Here is a 15,572-nt window from a genome sequence, read left to right as displayed (position 1 = left end):
AGCTTTCATCTTCCAAGTCTCCAAGTTGTTGTTCAGCTTAACCAACTAGCTCAGGGTATCCAACTCAGATTCTTGGAGAAGGGGTGGTTTACAAGAAACCAACTTGATCACGAGCTCAACATAACAGTCAGGGGGCAACCTGGTGATACTTCCGAGGAAAAATTCAGAAAATCACGAACCACCGATATGTTCCTAAGCTCGGGAACAATCTTGCTTTTCAGAGCAAGACGATATGATCAAGAGAGCGAGGGACTGACCCAATCCTAACTCATTGATCGAAGAGTGCACCAGGGAAAATGGACTAGGTAGCACGATCAATCTTAGGATGATGATTCAATAACCAACATGCTAAGAAAGAAATTATTGTCCATTAGCTACCTAGCAACTAGTTGCTAGGAGTATTGATTTCACACATCATGGTTCACTTGCCGGCATTCCGGTTGCGACAACACAAGACCGAGGAACGAAAAATGATGGTAATAAGTATCACTGCGTCAAGAATTCATGAGAGAGGGTGCAATTCTCATGACAATCCTGACATAAAGGGGGTAATACTCCAGGGTAGAACAGAGCAAAAGCTGGATTGGCATTTTGATCTGTGGAATACAACTGCTTTGATCCAATCCTAGACATGGATGAGGTACTGGAGTTTGTTTCTCCTAGTCATTCTGAAATAGAACGGCTTGACGAACCACAAGAATACTAGGCATCGACGAACACGAATGCATACATACTCCTCACTATCAATTGATAGACGGAGATCGGAATATAACGGAAGGGGGACAACTCAAAGGAACATATAACTTTCTAAGTTGTGAATGCATAGATTAGTATGTCGAACGAGTTCAACATATTTCTTCCAGATAACCCAAGCAGAAAGGTAGAACTGGCAGAGTCATAATGCAGAATGGAGAACTCATCAAGAGCACTCTGGTTGTGATCTTTTGATCCAACAAACTTCTGCCATAAGTGGTTCATAGTATTTGGAAGAAGGAAATACCACGGACCTCAAGGACTAAGGCAAGGTTACTAATATCCTAAAGGAACTAGCAACACTATCAACATGAGGTAAGTAGGGTGAATCTCGGGTTCAAGAACCTATGAATAGAGTACCTACTACTAAATGGCATCACGGGATGCTTTCGAGAATGGTGGCCAAAATCATCACACCGGGAACACATAGCATTGCTAGATTACTAGATGACTCCCTAAGACACCTAGGGTCATAATAATAGCTCCAACATATATGTCAAGGCAACGGAGTACCTCAACTCACCGATTAGTGTGGTTAAACTGGCCCGAAGAAACATTGGGAACGGAAAGAAGGGATTTGCAAATGCATCAGACTATTTAGACACCTGGGATGACTCGGACAGCATAACGGCTGTAAATGCTCAAAATGATTTGAGACATCCTGCAAAATGGTGGCATAACCACTCAACATCACAATATCAATGTTCTAAGATCAACTGAGAACACATAGAAGTAGTAGAAACTGAACAGAGGCTTGAATTCATCAATCCTACAAGTCTATATCATAGTAACTCGTCATCCTGATAGATAGATGAGAAGGCCTAGTTCTTAATCCCCGTAGAAAGGAAGAGGATGACTCAGATCAGAAGGCCATGAGGTATAAGGAGTAAAAAGAGCCTTACGTTTCCTCCCACAATCAATTCCCTTATATAACTAAAGCATTTCTAGACACAACTTGGACCAGTTTGGCTTGGTAATCCTACAGGCAGTCAGGCTCTGATACCAACGCTGTCAGGACCCCGATTCAAAGTCACATCGATCTAGCCGGTAACACCTCATATCACTTTGCGGCCTCACGCACGGTATCCCACGGGTGTCGCCTTACCATGGTCCGGGACCGTTTGCGCCTTTTGGCTCACGTATATGATAGTGTCACTAGCATCCATATGACAGAGAACCCAGGCCGACATGGCTAGTCGTGAACCCAAAGCGGCACTAACCTATGGGGACAGGCATACATGATTCACATCGAGCGTGTCGGTCAGCAGCGTGTGAATCCAGGCTGTAGCACTGGGCTAACAGGACTCCGGGAACCCGGGCTGTAGCAGGCTAGGCAGGACTTCGGATGTCGCCGCGTGACATTTCCCCGAAGGAACAGACACATGAACGAAGTGAAACACATGCCGGCGAGTCAAGTGTCCTGAGCAGTAGTGCTAGGCTAACAGGACTCCGGTGAACCGGGCTGTAGCGGACTACTATGGCTCATGGAAGCACTTAGACTACATTTCCCCATAAGAGAGGCTGCCAAGGCTAAACAACTAGATTGTCGGATCCCACACATACCAAGCATTTCAATCATACACACAATATGCTCGATATGTGTAAATACAACATGGCATCACAACATAACTCTACAACTCAAGTATTTATTCATTAGGCTCCGTGGAGCGAGATGTTACAAACATGGGTCTCATGACCCAACAACCATAGCATACAAATCAAGGCACAATCGGAAGCTTAACATGTCTGAGTACAGACATCTACAAATGGAAAAGGCTAAGAAGCCTGACTATCTACCAGATCCTGCCGAGGCACAAGATCGTAGCTGAGGTATCAAGCTAAACGTCGAAGTCCACGCGGAACTACTAGCGAGACTGAAGTCTCTCTCTGCAAAACATAAATTAAGCAAACGTGAGTACAAAGGTACTCAGCAAGACTTACATCAGAACTAGCTACATATGCATCGGTATCAACAAGGGGGGTGGTGTAGTTTAACTGCAGCAAGCCAGCTTTGACTCAGTGGCTAACCTGAACTACGATTGCTAGCAACTCTTTTGAGGTGGCGCACACGAGTCCACATATTCACCATTCAATACACCACTATGGATCCGCTCCCGTCTCCCTACGAGAAGGCCATCCATAGCACTCACACTTATCTTGCGAGTTTTAGAGTATCCACTTTCACTTGTCTATGAACTGTCATAGGCAACCCAGAAGTCCATTACCGTGGACTCGGCTATTCGAATAGATGATGTTAACCCTGCAGGGGTGTACTTCTTCACACACGCTCTCACCACTTACCGCCGTTTACACGACATGTACTCGGCAACCTTCAAGCGGAAGCCCAACGAGGGTGTCGGCCACGGCCTACCTAAACACTCAAGTCTCTAGTCCAGGTTTATCGCCTATCCAGGTTCCATCCGCAGGGAGTCCGGCCGAGGTTTCCACATACGGCCCCGAACGATGTGTACAGGGTTCCGAGACACCAAACGGGCGCCCGGCATGCCCGGCCACAGTGTATCTACCGCAACATAGCCCACCCCTAGGGTCAGCGCTACGCACGGCCGCCAACACATATCCTATAAACACCAGAAACTAGTTGCAACTCCTGGACAGAGGACAAGGGTGATCAAGAAGCCGAGAGGGTCCATTGGTTTCGGGCCCAATGCGTGGTAGTAACTGTTTCATGGATCACAAACACAGAACTCAGTTCCTAAGAACGGTTTCAATGAGACAACCCACCATGTACTCCTACATGGCCTCTCACCGCTACCTTTACCAAATCGTGTTCACACACTGTAGGACATGTTTACACACCTCCGGTTCATCCCCGATGAACCAGACCTGACACGACTCTATGCAATAGCAGGCATGACAAACAAGCATGAATGAGTAGGCACATCAGGGCTCAAACAACTCCTACTCATGCTAGTGGATTTCATCTATTTACTGTGGCAATGACAGGTCATGCAGAGGAAAGGGGTTCAACTACCGCAACATGTAACAGTTGAATCGTTGTTGTCCTAATGCAGTAAAAGAGAGCCGGAGCGAGAGAGTGGGATTGTATCGGAATGAACAAGGGGTTTTTGCTTGCCTGGCACTTCTGAAGATAGTATATCTCTTCATCAGTGTCATTGATCACGTCGTCAGAAACATCATCGTCTGAGAGGGGACGGTTACCGGCAAACAGGGAAGGACACAATCAATGCCATGCAACAATATGATGCATGAATGTGACATGGCAATATGCTGTTGATTGGCCTAATGCAACTAGCAACAAGTTAAATGGAGTTGGTTTGAACACTAGGTTCAAATTCAAACTCCATATGTGCTTTATTAAATGCCATTTAATTGTTTTGTCCAAAACAGAGGACAACATTGTTCAAACATGCATGAAAATGGTACAGATGGATTCCTTGAATTTTTCTGATCATTTTTCATATATAATTTATTTCATTTGGAGTTACGGTTGAATTTCTATGAATTTTAGAAGTTTATACTATTTTCTGGAATTTCCTGCATTAAATTAAATCCAGAAAAGTAATGCTGCATCAGCATTAGGTCATGCCGACGTCAGCAGGTCAACAGGCCCGGTCCAGGTCAAACCTGACCTGTGGGACCCGCGTGTCAGTGTCACATCTAACTAACAGTGCCTGTTAGTGCTAAGTAGGTGATTAACTTAACTAATCTAGGGCTGGGCCCGCATGTTAGCGAGTCAATGGGTTAACTAAGTTAATTAACACTAATTAAACTAACAGTAATTAAACAGGGGCCTGGGCCCACACGTCAGGACCCAGGGGAGGTCAAACCGGGGTCTACCCGGGCCAGCAGGGTCAACCCTGCCGGTCAAAGCGGTCAACCCGCCGGCGTTTAGCCGCCGGCGAGGGCCGAGACGGCGGTGCGGCTCGGGAATCGCCCACAGGCGACCATTTGCGCGGCGGAGAGGCTCTACATGACGAGGAGACTCGTCCGCGTCCAGTGGTAGTGGTGTTTGGGCTCGGGGTGGTCCAAAACGACGGCAACGTCGAGCTTTGCGGCGGCCGGAGTTCGGCCAACGGCGGGTTAGGCGATGCAGGGAACGGCAGGAGCCGCGGGTGGTCGCGGTCGACTCCTGGGAACGTGCTGAGCATGGTGACGCGCTCGGTTTCGAGCCTCAGCGGCTGCAGCGACGGCGGGGACATCACCGGCGACGTGGAGCTCTCGGTTCCGGCTGTGGAGCTAGCTAGAGGATGCGTGCGATGACGATAAGGGGGGTTTCGATCGGGGGCTCACAGAGGATCGTTTGGCGCAGACGGCGAGGCCGGGGAGGGTCGAGGATGAGCGGGAGGCCGAGAGGGATCTCCGGCGACCGACGTTGAACAAGATGGTGGTGGGGGCGTTCGGGGGCGTCCGCATCACGTAGCTTGGTGGAGAGGACGAGGCAGACGTGGCGGGGCCCGTGGACTGCTCGGAGAGGCGAGGGGAGCTCGGTGGCCACGGGGACAGCGGGCGGCGGTGACGGTTGCGCTCCGACGTTCTCGGGTCCGAGGGGGAAGCGAGGCAGAGAGTGGGGTGGGGGCAAGTGAGAGGTCGGGCGGATCCGTACGGCAACGGGGTGGTCATCCACGGCGTCGCGCTGGCCAGCGAGGGCCAGGCAGGCAGCTGCGTGCCAGCCCACGTGGGCGTCGTGCTCGGCCTCGCCTCTGCCACTAGGCAGAGGTTGAAGACAGGGATGCCCCTGGTGGGCTAGGCCGGTTAGCTGGGCCGCCGGGTAAGGAGGCCCAAGTGGGCGAGGCAGGTGAGTTCTTCTCTCTCTCTCTTTCCTATTTTCTGTTTTCTATTTTTTGCAGTATGTTTTGACTTAGTTTAAATACTAAAACACTTTATAAAATTCTGCAAACTTTTATGGGCACTATCTGATTTAAACCAGAGGCCCTCACCAAGTTTCAGAATAATTGGAGCTAGCAAATATTTTATAGGAATTAGTAGCTCCAATTCAAATAAGTATTGACTTAATTCAAAGGCCCAAATAAATATTTCTGTGATTCCAAAAATATTGGTTTGAATTTTACCTCTTGCCAATATTTCCAGAAATGAACAGGAACATTTTCTTGGGTTTATTTGAAACAATTTTTAATGTTGATCATTTTTAGAAAATATTTCTGAGGCTTTCCACTTTCCCCAATTCAACTTTCAGAAATATATACATGATGCATGAATGCTTGTGCAACTAGTTACAACCAATTCTAGGGCGGTGACAGACCCAGAGGCGAAGGCATCCAAGAGGGGGAGGATAACCCTCTCGGATGGTTCGGACACGGATGCCGAACACACCTCCAAGAGGCCCTCCAGGGAAAATCCCCTGGCCACATCGTAAGTGCCAAAGGAAACTTTACATATATCCGATCTTTTATGATTGTAATATAACATATTAAATTGTGTGTTTCAGTCCGGCCCACGACCTCCCCCAATCATCATCTGAGGGGAACTCTCTAGCACCGGAGATGGTGGAGAGCGAGACGCCTCCGCGAGCCTCTCCGCCAACCACCATTGATAGCACCGAGGTGTTGTCCCGAAGGGCCTCTCTGGGCCAGGGAGAGGTGCGGGAGGCCACCAAGACGGCGCCAGAGGGTAATGCCTCAGCTGCCGAGAACATGGGGAGCGCAACACCCATGGAGACTGACGATGGGGGCCCTGACCAGTTCGGCCCCCAGCCGAACTTTCCAGAGACCCATGTGGCTCCGGAATTGAGCGAGCAACCCCCTTCAAAGGAGGTGGGAGCGCTGTCGTGGATCTAAGACTGACAGTAGAATGGGGGGTAGGTATGAGGAGGCAAGATCCGAGCTATGGAGTAGTTGTACACACGAGTTTTATGAGTTCAGGCCCTTCTCGGAGGAAGTAACAGCCCTACGTCTCGGTGCCCTGAGGCGGTCGACTGGATTATGTGTGTGTGTGTGTGTTTACAAAAGTGCGAACCCTTGTCCCAGAGGAGGGAGGTGGCTTATATAGAGTGCGCCAGGACCCCAGCCCCCCTCCGTTACACAGAGTTCAATGCTCATAAAGGAAAGGCGTTACAGGTAATGTCTACAGTAAATGTCATAAATGCTCATAATGCTATGGTTTAAGTCTTAACCGTTGCAGAGTGGAGGGTTCCTCATCTTCTGGTGGTCGAGTGTCTTCAAGGTGGTCGAGTGAGCGCATCTCCACGGTCGAGTGGATGATGATTTCTCTTCGACTGCTTCTGATTCTTTGTAAAGATGTCCTTGGGGAGGGTATGCTGGACAGGTCCATGATCCTACCCTAGGTACATAGCTTCATCATTAGCCCCCGAATGGATCAGGGTTTGAGTGAGGAAGGGGTCGAGAACACTTCCGACCCACTCTTTATGCTATGAATATGCCTTGTCCTGAAACAATGAGTTGAGGAGACGATGTTGACTCCTTTCTCAATCGCCTTGGTCCATTCTTGGTTGTTGTCGAGTGAACTTTCATGGTTGAATTCCGAATGATGATGTAGAGGGTGTTTGTCTTCAGTCTGACAGGTTGTTCCGCTCTCCGCGGATCTCGCGGGATTCGAATTTTGGGAATCGCGCCAGACAGGAGGAAACGAGGTTATCGGGACGGATTAGGTAAGTCTCCTCGATCCCCGCGCCACCTTTTTCACCATGTTCTACGCGCGCGACTGTTGCGGGATTTGTTTAGATTGCTTGGGTCCACTAGTCAGCCACTCGGTGGAAGGCCTTATAAAAGGTCTCGGGCCAGGCCTCTGCTCCGCACGCCCCCATTCTCTCTTCTATTTCTCCCGATTCCTCCGCCACTCTCGCTTCCGCCTCGTCGCTGGACCTCCGCTCGAGCTCGATCCGCCACCATGGGGAAGGATAAGACGGCAGCGTTGGAACGCGCGAAGAAAGCGACCGCGAAGGCGAAGGGCAAGTGGACCAGCCGGGGCAGATCCTCGTCGAGGTCCGGCCTGCCGGCGGGCTGGATCCAGGGCGACTGGATCCGCTCGGCAATCACGCAGGACGACCTCGACGACCTGGTGGAGAGGGGATTGATCCCCCACAAGTCGGCTCGGCTCCCGGGGGACGAAACCGAGCCGCGGCCTAGAGAGGGTGAGTGTGTCCTCCTAGCAACCCACGTAGATCGCGGATTCTCATTGCCTCCCCACCCTTTCTTTCGGGGTTTTTTGAACTTCTTTGGGGCTCAGCTCCACCATTTCTCTCCAAACACCATAGTCTATCTGGCCGCTTTCGTGTCCATGTGCGAAAACTTCTTGGGCTGTCGACCGCACTGGGGGCTTTTCAAACACATCTTCACTTGCCGTTCCCAGTCAGTCAAAAAGGCCAAGTCGAGTGACGAGAGGACGCGGGTGATCCAGATGTGCGGTGGTCTGGGGATCCAGATGAGGAGCAAGAGTACTTTCCCAGCGATGATCCTTCCTGACTCGGTCTGGGGCTGGCAGTCGACTTGGTTTTACTGCAAGGATCAGCCAACCCCTGGCCAGTCGACCGGACTTCCTCCTTTTTCCTTGGCTCAAGTGGAGAAGCCTGCTCCTCTGAAGGTAGTTCCAGAAGAGAAGGCGCAGGTCAAGGAGCTGGTTGAACGGGTCGTCCAGCTTGTCCGCGACGGAGTGACTGGGATGGATCTGCTGGAGGTCTTTCTCGGTCGACACATCCAACCTCTTCAGGCGCGCGATCATCCGATGTGGATGTACTCTGGGCTCGAGGATACCACTCGGATCCACCCGGAGGAAGTTAGCGAGGATATCTTGGAGAACTGGTTGAGGGGAATCACTGGCAACAAACACAACCCTCGGGGATCCAGGAGGGTGATTCCATTCAACAACTCGCACCAGCCGGAGCAGGTATATTTCTGTTTTATCAAGTATCTTTCCGATTCACCACGTGATGTCCCGTTTGTGGTCGACTGAATGTCTTTTGATTGTTATCCTTTCAGGCCCTCATTGAAATGTACTCGATGCCCAACGGAGTGCAGGACCCCGGCGCTGAAGAAGAAGGGAGCGGGGGCGAGAGCGGCGAGGAGCATTCGGAAGCCGAGGAGGACGAGGAGAGTGACGAATCGACCGATGAGGAAGAAGTCGACTCGCCTCCTCGCAGGGAGAGGAGGTCCAAGCACACTCATGACCCGCACGCGCTCCGGACTTGGTGGCTGCGCCGATCGCGCAATCCTCGAAGCGCCCCAGGACGTCTTCCTCGACGCCGACTGAGAAGCCTCCAAAGCAATCCAAGGTCGCGCCGCTTCCAGCGCCGAAAGTGCCGAAAGCCATCTCTTCCAAACCGCCCAAAGCTTTGCCTCGGATCAAAGTGACCGTTCCTACTATCTCCAGGTAACCATCTGACTTGTCCTTTATGTGGATTCGATTAACTGGGTGTAACCGATTGAATGCGGGCCTTTGAAGTGCTGCTACGTCAGGGACCTCTTCATACCAGTACCGGGACGAGGAAATGGAGGATGCGGTAACCTCTAACCCAGGTATGAACTCTTGCGATTTTGATTCTTGATCTTTTTAGGGTCGAGTGGTTCACTTGGGGTCGAATGTTCTGTCTTGCAGCTCCACCCAACATCATTGACCTTCCGGACGATGACGAAGATGTGGCTCCTAAGCCTAGGAAGAGCAAGAAGGTAACAGCTGGCAGGGTGGCTCGGCAAGAACCAACTGCAACGCCTCCCATCTATCAAGCTGAAGATGCGGGCAGGGCCACTGTGACGTTCGCTGCACCCTTGCTGAGTGGGCATCCCACGCGGTCGACCGCGCCTGTGGTTCCTTCAACTATCCAACTCCACGCCATGGAGCCTCAAGCAGCCGCACCTGGGTCGTCTGCACATTTTTTTACCAGCTACCCCATCCCAGACAACCAGTCGGAAGCGGCTGCGGAAGCCATCCGACAGGCTGATATGATGATGGAGCGGGTGAAGATAGTGCATGAGAGCAGTCAGGCTGCCTACGACGCTAGTGCCGCTCTTCGGGCCAACAATCAGGTGAGTGGACTTTCCAACTGTTTTTGTTCTCGAAAAATCTTCTTCTGCACAATCTCCTATTGTTCGCGTTGAATTGGAGCACCCACTTGGTGTTGCTGTCATTTTTGGTAGTTTCGCTCTTCCACTCGGTCTGGGCGAGTGGGATCAGAACCGGTGGGGGCACACCAAGTGCACCCACTTGGTGTAGTCCCCGAGACCGCGGTCGACTGCTGGCAGTCGACTGTGGTCTGAGTTCTTCTTTTCTTGATGGCGCAATTGTTCTTTCTCTCTTTTTTTTAACTCCTTGCACTCGACTCCGGTGGGCCGGGCGAGTGGGATCAGAACCGGTGGGGGCACGCCAAGTGCACCCACTGGGTGTAGTCCCCGAGACCGCGGTCGACTGCTGGCAGTCGACTGGGGTCTGCGCAGCTTGTTGTCCACTTCTTTAGGTTTTATTCACTCGAAAATGAACTGCCTTCAAACCTATCGGTTGATCTGTCTCTTGCCTCCTGCAGAAGTCTTGTACACTTATCTCCAAGTTTGCCGAACTCGAAGAGAAGCAAAGGCAACTCAACTTAGACTTGGAATTGGCTCAGCAAAATCTGAAAAAAGCTCAAGACGAGGCCGCTGGTATGGAAGGTAATTGATTGCCGACTGAATTTCAATGTATCTCTTTGATCTCTTTTTTGATTCAATTATTTCTTTTGCAGAGAAAATGAAGTTGGCTCTGGACAAGAAGGACTCGGACCTCGCCGCCGCGCAAAAAGCAGCCCAAGACAAAACCGCTCTCACAGACAAGAAGCTTGCTTCAATTGGAACGCTTGAAGGAGAGGTGACTAGACTGACATCTTGTCTTAATGAAGCTAACCGCGAAGTGACCAGCCTGAAGAAGGATAAGGTCGCCTTGAACGAAAAGTTGGAGTCTGCGATCCGCAAGAGGAACGACACAGAAGCTTATCTGAGGACCCTCGCCAAGAAGCTTTATCTCGTGTTGGGAGGTATTTCTTTTAATCCGAATGTGTTGATGGTTTCCATCGGATTTTGCTCGGTTGATTGAACTGACTTTTGGCTGCAGAACTTTGTCAAGACTTTGACGAAGAAACTGGAAGGGTCGAGACGGGTCTGGACCCTATCGCTTCCCCGGTCTGCGACGAAACTGCGATGAACGTGCTCCGACTGGAGTCCCGTATCGCCAGCGCCACAAGCTACCTCGCACGCCTGAAGGAGGTTGTCTCTTGAATCGACTCGACGCTTTGGCCGGAGGCGATGCTTCAGAATGATCTGGAATCTCTGATGACTCGATTGAACGAGATCCCTGACCGAGTGCAAGAATGGAAGAAATCCTCCGCCCGGTGTGGTGCCGACGTGGCGCTGTCCCTGGTGCGAGTCCATTGCAAGGAGGTTCATGAAGACAAGCTGGCTGCGATCAAAGTCACTAACACCAAAAAGCACGATTTCCAGTCCTTCATGGAGACTTTCATCGTTGCCGCTACTCGGATCGCTGATGGAATCGATCTGGACTCATTCGTGGAGCCTGCCAGTCCTCCTCCGGCTGAGTGAACAATCTTATGAAACTTGGATACGCTTTAAATTTGCCTCGGAATGCCGAGTGGTTTCTGTAACCGTTAAACTCCTTCGGGCTTGGTGCCCGAGTACTTTTGATTCGCTGCTTGGAACCTTTTAGTATTTATCTGAATTTGGTTTATCTCCGAATGTGCTTTTGTTTGCCTTCGGATGGACTTTTCTTGCTGCACCTCTTCATCCTTGCGGATAAGGATGGAGCGGACGTTGTATTTGTGCCGCAGCTCCGAAGGAGAAGGCGGTAGTCGACCTGCACCTCGTCGTCCTTGCGGATAAGGATGGAGCGGACGTTGTATTTGTGCCGCAGCTCCGAAGGAGAAGGTTGCAGTCGACCTGCACCTCGTCGTCCTTGCGGATAGGGATGGAGCGGGCGTTGTATTTGTGCCGTAGCTCCGAAGGAGAAGGTTGCAGTCGACCTGCACCTTGTCGTCCTTGCGGATAGGGGTGGAGCAGGCGTTGTATTTGTGCCGCAGCTCCGAAGAAGAAGATTGCAGTCGACCTGCACCTCGTCGTCCTTGCGGATAGGGATGGAGCGGACGCTGTATTTGTGCCGCAGCTCCGAAGAAGAAGGTTGCAGTCGACCTGCAACTCGTCGTCCTTGCAGATAGGGATGGGTCTCAAACTTAGGCGAGTACTGGACTGCAGCTAAGCCCCCGAGTGGGAGGATTGCTCTCCACTCGGTAGGATTTTTCCAAACTTAGGCGAGTGCTGAACTGCCGTTAAGCCTCTTAGTGAGAGAACTTAGGCGAGTGCTCGACTGCAGCTAAGCCCCCGAGTGGGAGGATTGCTCTCCACTCGGTAGGATTTTTTTCAAACTTAGGCGAGTGCTGGATTGTCATTAAGCCTCTTAGTGAGAGAACTTAGGCGAGTGCTCGACTGCAGTTAAGCTCCCGAGTGGGAGGACTACTCTCCACTCGGTAGGATTTTTTCAAACTTAGGCGAGTGCTGGACTGCCGTTAAGCCTCTTAGTGAGAGAACTTAGGCGAGTGCTCGACTGCAGCTAAGCCCCCGAGTGGGAGGACTGCTCTCCACTCGGTAGGATTTTTTCAAACTTAGGCGAGTGCTGGACTACCGTTAAGCCTCTTAGTGAGAGAACTTAGGCGAGTGCTCGACTGCAGCTAAGCCCCTGAGTGGGAGGACTGCTCTCCACTCGGTAGGATTTTTCAAACTTAGGCGAGTGCTGGACTGCCGTTAAGCCTCTTAGTGAGAGAACTTAGGCAAGTGCTCGACTGCAGCTAAGCCCCTGAGTGGGAGGACTGATCTCCACTCGGTAGGATTTTTTCGAACTTAGGCAGAACAGATTCGCAACTAAGCCCACCCACTGGGGGGTTTCAGGAGTAAATAAGAACAACACAATTGAATGAGAGAACCGTAAGCTCTTGTCTTTGATAAACGAATTACAAAAGGTGTTGCTTATTACATTTTATTAGAACGAGTGTTTAAGTATAAAAGGGGCGGAGCAGCTCCGCGTTCCAAGCCCATGGCTCATCTTTCTGATGCTTGATACTGTAAAGATGGTATGCTCCGTTGTGGAGAACTTTGGTGACGATGAAGGGGCCTTCCCATGTTGGAGCGAGCTTGTGTGGTTTCTGCTGATCCACTCGAAGAACCAAGTCTCCTTCTTGAAAGGCCCGACCCCTCACATTCCTGGCGTGGAATCGACGCAAATCTTGCTGATAAATGGTTGAGCAGATCAAGGCCATCTCTCTTTCCTCCTCTAAGAGATCAACTGGATCTTGCCGGGCCTGCTCTGCTTCTGCTTCGGAGAAGAGTTCAACTTGGGGTGCATTGTGGAGCAAGTCACTTGGCAGAACAGCTTCGGCTCCATAGACTAAGAAGAAAGGAGTTCTTCCAGTCGACCGATTAGGAGTTGTCCTTAAACCCCACAGAACTAACGGAAGTTCATCAACCCAGGCACCTGCTGCGTGTTTGAGATCACGCATCAGTCGGGGCTTCAGTCCTTTGAGAATTAGGCCATTGGCTCTCTCTGCTTGTCCGTTCGACTGCGGGTGAGCAACAGAAGCATAGTCGACTCGAGTTCCCTGAGAGGCGCAGAAAATTCTGAACTCATCGGAATCGAAGTTCGATCCGTTGTCCGTGATGATGCTGTGTGGGACTCCATATCGGAATGTTAATTCTCTGATAAAACTGACAGCGGTGCTAGCGTCAAGGTTCTTGATGGGTTTGGCTTCGATCCATTTGGTAAACTTGTCGACTGCAACGAGCACGTGAGTGAAGCCGCTTCTGCCGGTCCTTAGCGGTCTAACCATATCCAATCCCCAAACAGCGAAGGGCCAGACAAGGGGGATGGTCTTCAGGGCTGACGCTGGCTTGTGAGACATATCGGAGTAAAATTGACAGCCTTCACATCTGTCGACTATATCTTTCGCCATCTCATTTGCTCGTGGCCAATAGAATCCAGCTCGGTATGCTTTAGCCACGATGGCCCGAGAGGACGCATGGTGACCACAGGTCCCCGAGTGGATGTCATTGAGGATCATTCGACCTTCTTCTGGTGTTATGCACTTCTGACTGACTCCAGTCACACTTTCTCTGAACAGCTGCCCTCTTATCACAGTAAAAGCTTTAGATCAGCGGATGATCTGTCGAGCTTCTTCTTCATCCTCTGGGAGCCCTTTCCTGAGGATGTATGCAATGTAGGGCAGCGTCCAGTCGGGAGTAATGGCCAGAACCTCCATGATTAGGTCAACCACAGCTGGGTCCTCGACTTCAGTCGGATCCGTGGCGCTCTTGGGTTGTGGGGGCTCTTCAATGAAAGGGTCTTCCTGAACTGTCGGCGTGTGAATATGCTCCAAGAACACATTGCTGGGAATGTCTTCTCTCTTGGAACCTATCTTTGCCAATTCATCGGCTGCTTGATTTTTCAATCGGGGGATGTGGTGGAGTTCTAACCCCTCGAACTTCTTCTCAAGCTTTCTCACCGCGTTGCAGTAACCAGTCATGGCTGGGCTTCTGACGTCCCGCTCCTTCATCACTTGATTAACTAGCAAATCTGAGTCACCATAGACCATGAGGCGACGGACGCCGAGTGAGATGGCCATGCGCAACCCATACAGGAGTGCTTCATACTATGCTTCATTGTTGGAGGAATCAAAGTGAATCTGGGGGACATATCTGAGCTTGTCTCCTCGGGGGGATACCAGAACTACTCCAGCACCAGAACCGTTCAACATCTTGGATCCGTCAAAGAACATGGTCCAGTGCTCCGAGTGAACTTGAGTCGGCAGTTGCCGCTCGATCCACTCGGCGAGGAAATCTGCTATTGCTTGGGACTTGATAGCTTTCTTTGCCTCAAACTTGATATCCAAGGGAAGGAGTTCAATCGCCCATTTTGCCACTCGACCAGTTGCATCCCTGTTGTGCAGAATCTCTGACAATGGAGCGTCGCTGACGACTGTAACAGAGTGATCTGAGAAGTAGTGTGGAACCTTCTTCGTGGTCATGTAAATTCCATAGACAAGCTTCTGATAGTGAGGATATCTCTGCTTTGACGGGGTCAGGACTTCAGAAATATAATAAACTGGGCGTTGAACTTTGTACGCTTTTCCTTCTTCTTCCCGCTCGACCGTAAGTACTGTACTGACGACTTGTCCAGTGGCTGCTATATAAAGCAAAAGAGGCATTTTGCTGATTGGAGCAGCAAGCACCGGCTGGGTGGAAAGCAGGGCTTTTAGCTCTGCAAATGTTGTATCAGCTTCTGGAGTCCACTCGAACATATCTGATTTCTTCATCAGTCAGTAAAGAGGCAGGGCCTTTTCACCAAGGCGAGAAATGAATCGACTTAGGGCGGCCAAGCAACCAGTAAGCTTTTGGACATCATGCACACGCACAGGGCATTTCATCCGAAGTATAGCGCCTACTTTCTCTGGGTTAGCATCGATTCCTCGTTCGGAAACAAGAAAACCGAGTAACTTTCCGCCTAGAACTCCAAACGTGCACTTTGATGGATTAAGCTTGATATCATACCTTCTGAGGTTGGCAAAGGTTTCGGCGAGGTCGGTCAGCAGGTCGAAACCTTTACGTGACTTGACCACAATGTCATCCATGTATGCTTCCACATTCCGACTGATCTGAGTGAGCAGGCACTTCTGAATCATTCGCATAAATGTGGCTCCGGCGTTCTTCAAGCCGAATGGCATTGTGACATAACAGAAGCACCCGAACGGGGTGATAAAAGATGTCTTTATTTCGTCAGGTCCATACAGACGGATCTGGTGGTACCCGGAGTAGGCATCCAAAAAGGACAAATGCTCGCACCCA

This window comes from Triticum urartu, chromosome 2A (genome assembly GCF_056163025.1).
Source record: "Triticum urartu cultivar PI428250 chromosome 2A, HENAU_Tu73, whole genome shotgun sequence".
NCBI classification, from domain to species: Eukaryota; Viridiplantae; Streptophyta; class Magnoliopsida; order Poales; family Poaceae; genus Triticum; species Triticum urartu.
The sequence above is the reverse complement of the archived record's forward strand: the minus strand, read 5'-3'. Positions refer to the sequence as shown.